Here is an 11,729-nt window from a genome sequence, read left to right on the forward strand (position 1 = left end):
CGGGTGCTATGTGATTTCTCCGGTAGCCCCACCTTTTTCAAGGACTTTGCTTGTACTCCTTCAAGTTCTGCAATCACCCTCTTCCTTTTGGATGTCTGAAACACAAGAACAGCATTTGAATGGAAAAACATGGTATGACGACAAATGGAATAGGTGTTGATAATGGATGGGCATGGCATCTTCACATATATCATGAGTAAACTAAGTAGATGGCGGTGCAACGAAGCAAAATAATGCAAGGCACCTTATGCAAGATATGTGCAACCAATAAAACCTTGCCAAATTAGAACAGGCACCTTATTGGGTGAACAGGATAGGCCATCTGCCTTTGACTCCTTGAGCTTAGAATAGTCATTAGGATCATATTCTGAATATGAATCTATAGGTCATGAGCATGTGGATTTCATTGCATCCACAATGGACCTCAATCCCTTGATGCCAAGTTTGTTACCCATTGAACTGTTCCGCAATATTCTTCTGATGTGCGCATTCTTATATTCATTGTGATTACGTACAATATCTATAAAGCATGAAAACACAAATAGTAGTGAGATTATCTTTGTAATGCAGAGGATATTGTAATATAATAGAGGCTCCCTGTAAACCCTTGTGTGCTATCACTGGTTTCTGATGAGAGAGTCATGTGTGCTGTAATATAGTGAGTAGATTAATATAATCTGGCACAACTACACAAAAAATAGGCTCCCTGTTGGGGGCCCCAGATGTAAGGATAGTTGGCAGATGATAGGTTCATAATATACCGTATAGAAAGTTTATTGCCAAACCATGATAACGAGAGCGCGGAGCCAGTAGGAAGATCGTAGTGTAGATAATAGGGGTACACCATAACCACCATAAATAAATCGGGAAAGCAAAACTGGCTGGAAAACATAGGGTTTTGCCACTACTAATATGCAGCCTACCGATCACCTACAGGCCAGCTCTATTCATCTGAAGGCACACAGCTGTTACTATCAATTTAGTCTATCAAAGACCGCGCTGCTCCCACCATTTTCGGGGTATTATGGCAGACCAACTCGAAGTTCGAAATCATTTAGCAGAACCGGACCAATAGAGGTGTCGACTGCAGATGTCCCTGCTCCCCTTCCTGACAAGGAACATACTGTGCTTCCCATACAGAACACCACACGGGCCACCGGCCGAACCACCGGCCCCCATCGCCTGTGTTCCTCCGCCACCCCCACCCGCACCCGCGTCGAGTTTTCTTCGTTTGGCGAGGCCCCACCACCGCCCCCCACAACCACCGTCCTCACCCGAGCCCCTTCCTTCGCACCAGCGAACTCCAACGAGCTCTCAAAAATTGACTTACCCAATTTTGAAATTTAGCCTACTGTCATTTAACTAGTGTGGAATATGAAAGGGGAAAACCATAAGCATTGCGAATATAGTGTTCAGCGTGCCATGGCGGATCTGAAGGTGCAAACCGGACAAAGGCAACTTCGCAACGAATGTTTGCTTTCAACTAACAAGTAAGTGATGGACAAGAAATCAGAGTAAAGCAGTGGCGATCTATTTTCTTGCTGCGATAAATAAGTTGAGCAAATACGAAAGAGTACCGCCTCTGGTGCGGCACCGTGTATGCATCTGCTGACTATTTGACGATGTTGCGGTAGCAATGGATGTCGGCGGCGTGGAAGCAAATCTAGGAGGGTAGACGGTGGCGGCTTGGCGCGGTGGACGAGATGGTGGTAGGAGCGGCGCCGGCAAGGTGGACGACGGCGGGGATGAAGCGAGAGGACGGGATGCAAGGATCCCGGTCCGAAGCCGTGGATGAGAGAGGTCGATCTCTTGTAATGGATGATGGCGTCGGGGTATCAGCTCCGGTATAGTGGAGGAGGACGACGGTGGATGGGGTGGCAGACGGAGGAGGCTGGGGTGGAGAGGGTGTTTTGGCGCCCACGGAGTACGAATGGGGAAATGGAGGGAGAGAGGAAGGGGGAACCATGTCTTCAGGACGCGCTTGTCTAAAATGCGAGGAAATTTACAAACTTAGCCCCCGTTTAAAATTTCCTACATCACAGCAATATTAGTCGATTGGGGATAGGACGGTAATCTCGCATACACCGAATATTTGCCGAGGAGAGTTTGTTTTTGGCGCCCACCGTGTATGAATCGGGGAGGGAGTCGACTTGGGCTGAGGAGACATTGTGTTTTGGCGCCCACCGTGTATGAATTTGGCTGAGAGGCGGTTATGTCATGTTTGAGTAAACAAACCTACCCCTATCGAAACCTATAGAAATTGAGCCAATAGGCTTTGCGTGGCAGGGATAGGCAGTAATTTCCATCTCGCAGATTTTGGTTTTGGGCGGTTACTGCGACTTTCCCCGCTTTGTTCAATTTTTTGCAGAGCAAGAGTGCACGTTTACCGTGCCGACACAATTCGAATCTAGTTTGTATTCTATTTTTGTTCGGGCAGGATCCATTTTCGATTGGAATAAAATTCTATATACATCATTTTTATATATACTTTCAAAAGCACGACACCCTTTATACATAAATATGGTTTACAAATGACATGATCTCAGATTCATAAGGCTGTATCCATCTTAATTTGGATTTTCAAATATTTGAAACCACTTTATGTTGAAATCCAATGTATGCATTCCTCGCTAACTGTCTCCAATTAATGGGTGTTTCATGCGGTTTTTTTTTACTTCTCAAACATGTATAATGTGTTTCACACACGCAACATATAATGTAATCCCATTTAGACATTAATTGCATATAAACCATGCATTGTCTCTAATTAAAGAATCTTTGGATCACTAATATTGATAAACTATATAACATTACACGTGTCCCCAAATTCAAATGAATATGCATGTTTGATACACCAATTTGCGCTATGATATTATCGATGTCGTGATCTCCAGTTTAAATATTTGAATCCCCTTTAATCCAGATATTCGTCTCATATAGCTATCACTCATGCTTATATAGGAGCATCTCTCTAGACCTATACGCGTTCATCGTCTCTCGGGTATCTCTCGTGCTACATGTATGTCGACAATGATCTTTTATCTTCGTAACACACTGACGGTACTCTCTCCCTCGACCTTCATCACTCTATCTCTCTCTCTAAGTATATCTCGCTCCCTACTATGTGTCTCTAACTATGATTCTCCATGTGAAATCTCTTTCTCTCACACAAACACAAACTTTGTCTCTGGGGTCTCATTTCTCTCTACTATTCCCGTGTGTGCCACTCGCACACACCCTCTCACACAGAGATGTCTTTCGCTCCTTAGGTATGAGAAGCTACGACTCTTCCTCTTAAATATCTCTTTCTCACACACAAACACAAACTCTGTCTCCCAGGGTCTCATATTGATGACCCACAAGTATAGGGGATCTATCATAGTCCTTTCGATAAGTAAGAGTGTTGAACCCAACGAGGAGCAGAAGGAAATGACAAGCGGTTTTCAGTAAGGTATTCTTTGCAAGCACTGAAATTATCGGTAACAGATAGTTCTGTGATAAGGTAATTTGCAACGGGTAACAAGTAACAAGAGTAAATAAAGTGCAGCAAGGTGGCCCAATCCTTTTTGTAGCAAAGGACAAGCCTAGACAAACTCTTATATAAGGAAAATGCTCCCGAGGACACATGGGAATTATCGTCAAGCTAGTTTTCATCACGCTCATATGATTCGCGTTCGTTACTTTGATAATCTGATATGTGGGTGGACCGGTGCTTGGGTACTGCCCTTCCTTGGACAAGCATCCCACTTATGATTAACCCCTATTGCAAGAATCCGCAACTACAAAAGAAGTATTAAGGTAAACCTAACAATAGCATGAAACAAATGGATCCAAATCAGCCCCTTACGAAGCAACGCATAAACTAGGGTTTAAGCTTCTGTCACTCTAGCAACCTATCATTTACTTATTACTTCCCAGTGCCTTCCCCTAGGCCCAAATAATGGTGAAGTGTCATGTAGTCGACGTTCACATAACACCACTAGAGGAAAGACAACATACATCTCATCAAAATATCGAACGAATACCAAATTCACATGACTACTTATAGCAAGACTTCTCCCATGTCCTTAGGAACAAACGTAACTACTCACAAATAATATTCATGTTCATAATCAGAGGGGTATTAATATGCATAAAGGATCTGAACATATGATCTTCCACCAAATAAACTAACTAGCATCAACTACAAGGAGTAATCAACACTACTAGCAACCCTCAGGTACCAATCTGAGGTTTTCAGACAAAGATTGGATACAAGAGATGAACTAGGGTTTGAGAGGAGATGGTGCTGGTGAAGATGTTGATGGAGATTGACCCCCTCCCGCTGAGAGGATCGATGGTGATGACGATGGTGATGATTTCCCCCTCCCGAAGGGATGTTTCCCCGGCAGAACAGCTCCGCCGGAGCCCTAGATTGGTTCCGACAATGTTCCGCCTCATGGCGGCGGTGTTTCGTCCCGAAAGCTTCCTCCTTATTTTTTCTTGGATGAAAGACTTCATATAGCAGAAGATGGGCATCAGAGGCCTGCCAGGGGGCCCACGAGATAGGGGGCGCGCCCAGGGGGTAGGGCGCGCCCCCCACCCTCGTGGCCAGGGTGTGGGCCCCCTCTAGTTGATTCTTTCGCCAGTATTTTTTATTAATTCTAAAACGTGCCTCCGTGAAGTTTCAAGACTTTTGGAGTTGTGTAGAATAGGTCTCTAATATTTTCTCCTTTTCCAACCCAGAATTCCAGCTGCCGGCATTCTCCCTCTTCATGTAAACCTTATAAAATAAGAGAGAATAGGCATAAGTTGTGACATAATGTGTAATAACAGCCCATAATGCAATAAATATCGATATAAAAGCATGATGCAAAATGGGCGTATCACATATCTCTCCACCATTCTCTTGTATGTCGCTCACACACACTCTCTCTCCCTAGAGATATCTTGCGTTCCCTCATATGTCTCTCTAGCTATCACTCTCGTTGTGAAATATCTTTCTCTCTCGTAGACACAAAATCCATCTCCCGGGATCTCATTTCTGTCTGATATTTGTTTGTATGTGACTCACATGCACCCTCTCTCTATCTCTCTCACACACACACATAACTCAGCCTTTTGATCACTCGACTCCTATCTCTAACGCACACTAGCTAGCATCTTCATCTTTCTATTTATCTGTTTCTCCATCAACCTTCTTTCTCGCCCTCACTCTTGCTTCCTATCATGCACACTATATATGTTTCTCTCTACATGCAGTCAAGTGCCCTCTTTTTATCTTTCTCTCACACACACATAACTTCACCCTCTGAACCACCCGGCGGTCATCTCCAACACTCAAACTAGCTGATGTCCCTCTAGCTAGCATCTCCATCTCTGTATCTATCTATAGTTTCTCCGTCAACATTTCTTTCTCGCACGCACTCTTGCCTCCTATCACCCACACTATATATGTCTCTCCATACATGCATTTATAGGTTGATCTCTTTTGCACAATCGTTGTGCCTCGCTCCCTCTGCTCACCATAGATGCATGCTCCAGCCCACACCACTATCTCTTAAAGACAAAAACACATGCTCAATTGTCGGGCCTTCTTCCCTGCACTCTCACATGCATGCATATTGTCATACCGATCCGTCTCTCCCATGTCGTTGATCTTATGACCTATGTCTTCTTTCTTTTATCTCGATCATGCGCGCGCACACACACACACATCCCACGTATACATGTATACCTCTCGCACATGCACGTTCAAGGTGTCTATGTCTCCATACATAGTTAACTGCCCTCAACCCTAACGCCACATCGAATCATTCTCTTCTTGTGTGCACATAACTTCCGCCTGGATGGGTAAAACACACACTCACACTTAACAATCTCCTTCTAGCTACCCCCCTCTCACTCTTCCCCTATATCCCCGAAACCAATAAGACCATCCCTTCGTTTAATTCCCGCCTACATGCACCATCGATATATAGTAGTCTTCCTCGGTGTCTCTCAAACAAACACGTTCTCTCGATGTCGACTCTTCTCACGCGCACACACCTTCTCTTCCATCTCTATGATGAAGCCACGCACACTTAAATTACATCCGCCTCCGAGGACCGCGCGTCACACACACACACATGCACCCACCCACCCACCCACACACACACACACACATGCACGCACCCTCCCACCCACCCACACACACACACACACACACACTAAGACTCCATCTCACACACACATGCTCTAGGCGGACCATTTGTTCCTACCACCCTTCGTCCAACCTTACCCGTATGATAAACAATCACCTTAATTTACTTGTATAAATGGACAAATTCCACTTTACTTTAGTAGTTAGCAAACTTATCATCTCTACTCTTATAAAAAACCGAGTTGGTGATGATGGTGTGCCTGCCATCTTGTAATATAGACCGTCCGATCTATATCTGATGGATAGAAAGCAAACTATGATAATTTTACAAAAGATACCCGCACCTCTCGCCACATCCTTATCTCCCACAACCTCATTGCTGAGAAATTAAAAAAGGAAGTCTCTGGAACAATCTAGCATGGTGGCCGCTGCCGCCTGCCGGCGCCGTCCATCCCCATGCCTCCGCCCAGTCCGACCACCAGTCACCACCACGCTCCACTCCTCCTCACCTTATCTCTCATCTTTCATTTTTTCGATGAAATTCTTGAGATACCAGTTTTCTAATAAATTCTCGAGATATCATTAGTTTATACACATGGGATTACTCCTGCATGGGTCAATCACAACAGGTGTTTTGTAAAAAAATGCATATTGATCTTCCGTGCAATGCACGAGCATCTTGCTTGTAATTATATGACGCAAATCACGAGCAGGAAGTGACATCTTTTAAAAAAAACAAGTTAACATGGCCACGTAAATCACTAGCTAAAGTGTAATACCATTATACTTATATCCCGATGCAAAAGGTTGAGTACATGTCCGAAGAGTAGAATCGCACACACGCACTCTGTCTCCCAGAATCTCTCACACACCAGTTACGTGACGCCCACTTAAGCAGACACGTATGTTACAATTTGTGCACCCGCGGGTACACGTGATGGTGCGCATTTATTTAAGCCAGATGGCGAACCCAAACAGTAGCTGCATTCATTCCCCTCCCGCCGCCTCTTCTCTGGTCGCCGTCGCCCGGTAGCCATGGCCCGGCCGAAGGTAACGACATACGCCATACTCCCGCCGGAGCGGCGCTTTAATCTGGAAATTTTAGTGGTCATGCATGCATCTTTTTGTGCTAGCACTCCTATATAAGGGTTGACCGGTCGCTTCGCGTGGATGTGCGCAGGCGGTGGAAGAGGAAGGAGAAGGGAAGCGGGTTGTGGAGTAACATTTTTTACCACAATTTCTTAGGAAACTGAGTGCAATAATTGAGTAGTTTTGCAAACTACCAGTACTACACCTGAAACGGTTCAAAACCAATACCACCACCACGCCCGCCTCTGACCGCCCTGGCCGACCCAACCACCCTCCCTTGCCTAGAGCGTCAGTGCCGCATTAATGCACGGCCAGAGCGGAGGCGACCTCTCACTGGCGCCGGCTTTGAATCAGCGTGACAGCCGAGAGAGCGCCGCTTCCCGGTGCACGCGACTGCTCCGCGTCGAGGCTGGCCATAGTTTGGATGAGTCTCCATCGTGGGGAGCCACACTAACTGCGTTGATATGGATCGTTCCATCTATGAAGAACACGTGGGACTGGAACTACGAGATGGACATGTACCGAGGAGTGGACGTACGCTGAGTAATGTAGTGTAGTAAGTGAAGTAGAAAGGCACAAATAGTATGAACATGCGTGGCATATAGGCATTTGTCTCTTACTACGTACCACTAAATGTTGTATGTGCAATGCACGGTGATGTTATGGAGTACGTGCCTAAGTACTCTACTACTACTATATTAATTGGAGGCACATATTAGGTTTTATATTTGTTTACGTGTATGCCCCGAGACCTTCCAACTAGACGTGTCTTTCTCTCCGGGTCGCACTTTGTATCATTCATACCACTAGTACTACTAAGTGTGGTCTCCGACCCAGAAGTGGAAGAAGTGGAGACTCTCTACCACGCTGTTCATGTCCCACTCCTTTCGCTGACGTGTGGGACATCCAGCACGTGCCGTGTTTGGCACTTCTTCGTTGTAAGAGTTGAAACGCTAGCATTCATCAGAAATAAAAAATAAATATAAATCAGTAGTGATACTATACCATGCGGTTTCCTTGCTCCTCGATATCGGAAAGAATACTTCCGTTCGCCAACATGTGGGACGTCGACCATCCTGGCCCACTTGCCATGCACGCAGAACTCCAAGGGAGAGTCACCCCGGTCGTCGTGCCGCAGTAATAATGACTAATGAGCCATCAAATCACAGGCCCAACCTTTCCCACTGTGAAGTTGCTCGGACGAAGGAACCATCATGACTTCGTTGAATTCCGCTTCTTGAAGAAAAGTACTGTACCAGCAGTACTGCTAGCTACAGTAGTTACTCCAGCAGAGGCCTCCTTTCGTTCATAGGATAGGAATTTTATAGGAATATGAAATCATAGGAAGTGAGATGACATGCATCTCAATTCCTATAGAGAAGGAGATGCCATTTGATGCATGATAGGAATTTTTCCATTGAGTCTAGGCTAATGTACCGGTAATTTGCTCTAAAAACTATAGTAGTAACTAGTAGTACTGGTACATGCTCGTACTCAGACACATGCACACACACTAACTACTAGTACTACTACTTCTCACATGCTGGCCAAACGCCGTCGTTCTCCTTCCCGGCTTTGTCGGCACACCCCACCGTGCTTGGATCTCCGTCGACCTCTCTGCAACAGCGCATGCGTCCTCTTCTTTCTTACAGCGGCGGGCCTCTCTTTTCTTGAGTGCTTTCTGACTTTTTCGCTCCCTCTATGCGGCTTTGGCCGCCTCTTGCTCTACCGCCCATTCGGCCTTGGCAGCCTCAAATTCCGCCCACGTAGGTGTGAGGTCGCGAGCGGCGATGAACTCGGCATGGCGGGATGCCATCGCTTCCCTACCATTTTGTGTGCGGTCGTGGGCGGCGAGGAACCCGATGCGATGGGCTGCCATCGCTTCCTTACCGGTTAGTGTGCGGTGCGGTGGCATGAACGACACTTGGTGACAGCTCTGGGGTGGAGTGGCCGGACAACCGTATAGTGCATTGGTTTGTCAAGAGCTCAAGGAGAGAAGACGAAGGAAATTTGGATTCCCCTTCAATCCTGGTCATTTATTACCGAGTAAAATGCATTGGCGGTCATCGAACTTTTCTTGATAGCTCACTTTGATCATTGTATATGAGATATGGTGATTATACGGTCACTGGCTCAGCGTATAGCTCCATATTTGTCTGGTTGACCAGTCAAACAGCCTACATGCGCCTCATCAGCTCGTGTTCTTTATCTATCTATCTATGTGGGCCTACCTATCAGTGGAGAAAGAAATAAAAACCAAAATTATGCGTATGTGAGGAATCAAACCACGGACTCGTCGCTGCAATGCACACTCGTCAGCCAAATGAAAATGAAATACTTTGCGTTAAATGCACAAACAGATTTTTTTTATATTATACGTGATGCACACATTAGCGCACACCGTCCATAGAGGCAAGTAGCATGTACACGTGCAGACACTCACGCTCACGTTGTCAAACCATGCTAATGCATGCACGTCGCCCTCTCAATCAAAGTCCTGCTCATGACGCAACGCAAACGGCGAGCCCGTCACCTCCGCGAACGCCGAGCATGTATTCACCTGGCTCAACACCAACGGTCATACTCGGGACTCGGCGCCTTGCTCATGTATATCGTCCATCACAACGACAATATATAAAACAGCCTAGCTAGAGACGGTACTATGGTACGGAGTATGTACTATCGTGAGCAACCGATCATAGTGCCACTGCACACGAGTGTGTGTCTGATCGATTCGTCCATTATTCGTAAGTTATGCATGGTTGTGTGGTGTCTAATGGTGGTCGTCGAAGGCTAGCTGGCGACAAGAGCGGTTGCATGGACGCCTAGTTGTCAATACGTGCCGCATACGCTTCAAAGGCTCGTCATCCATGAGTTCAAATTTTACCACCACGCCAGCGTCTGACCGCCCTGGCCTACCGAAACCCCTTCCATCGCTAGCGCGCGCTTCCCGCCTGAAACGGTCACCGTCTCTCCAGAACGTCAATGTCGCATTCACCAGACTTAACTGCAGGTGCAGTTGGTGTGTCACTGACATGCGGGCCAGATGCCCATTGGGCCCACATGTCTGTGACCCAACACACCTGTAGTTAAGTCACTGAAGCAGCGTCCGCATTCACGCCCGACGTGACCTATCATTGGCGCCGGCATTGCAGTAGCGCGACGGCCGAGAGAGCACCACCCACGCGGCATCCCGGTGCAAGCGACTGCTCCGCGTTAACGACACCACGGCCATCCTTCCGCCTGCCGCCCACATTAATGACACGTGGCTGCCGACGAACCTACTCCGGCGCCAGCCGTCCATCCGTCTGCCGCAGCTCATTGCCATTCGCCCGCTATATTAAATTGAGCCCCAGCTCCCAGCCATAGCCAAAGACCCACACTCATTCTCCTCCGGTCCCTTCCTTCTGTCGGCACCACTCCAACCATGGCGTATAGGCGCTCCAAAGCTCTCTTGGACGTACTGTCATAGGAGCAGACGAAGGACATCGGCGGCTCCGCTCTGGGCGCGCTCCAAAGCTCTCTTGGACGTACTGTCGCAGGAGCAGACGAAGGAGATCGTCGGCTCCCCCCCCCCCCCAGCCGCCCTCCGCCGTGACGACCACGAAGACGGCGCGCGTGCGCGGGCGCAGCTGGCAGCGAGGAAGAGTAGTACATGTTAGGTCGCCACCGCTCTGGTCCCAGGAAGGCCACCGCTCCTCCACTCAGTCGACGCCAAGCTTGATGGGATAAACATCGGTGGGCGATTAGCCACTTGACGGTGACGTGGAGGCGGAAATCTTCAAAACCTTATGCTCCAGAGGAGGAGGAGGTTATCGAGGCAGATGAGGAGGAGGCAAAGGCAATGGCCGGCTTTCTCGGGTTCATGGCCGGACATGGTGGTCGGGCGCCGGCGATCATTTAGATTAGGTTTACAATAGGTTTTAGTATGGTTTGTGCAAAATATGTAATGAATTTCGTCCAGTTTATAGGAAAAGTTTTTGAAATGTAATGAATTTCATCCAGTTAATTTGAAATTTGCTTTGTTTGCACGAATTTCGTCCGGTTAGTTCATATAGTTGTCGAAAGGTATGCGGGCAGCATTGGATGGCATCCATCAGTGTCCTCGGACAGATGTCGGTGTAAATTTGTCGGCCAGCGCTGGAGATGCCCTAACTATCATGCTATAATCGCTAACAGTGCTCCATTATTTCGCAGGGAACAGTTATCCTTCGATCAAAATCAGATCCGCCGTGTTTTGCACTCCTCCCACGTAAGAGTGTAAACTCTTGCTTACATAAAAATGGAGCAAGTGGACGGCACTGTAGCACATCATATCACTCAAACTAGCCCGCCTAACGCGCGGGAAAGCACTGCCCTCGTCATTTTGTTCTGGATTTCTATCGATCGATCACATGAAAATGTTACGCTTTGCAAGTTCAAAATGAAAAGGCGGCACACTTACGACTCGTACGCGTCGCACCCCCGACAGTCCAGCTCGCACGTCGCTCACCAGAGGGGACACGCGTTGTCTTGCATT

This window comes from Aegilops tauschii, chromosome 2, assembly GCF_002575655.3.
Source record: "Aegilops tauschii subsp. strangulata cultivar AL8/78 chromosome 2, Aet v6.0, whole genome shotgun sequence".
Lineage (NCBI taxonomy): Eukaryota > Viridiplantae > Streptophyta > Magnoliopsida > Poales > Poaceae > Aegilops > Aegilops tauschii.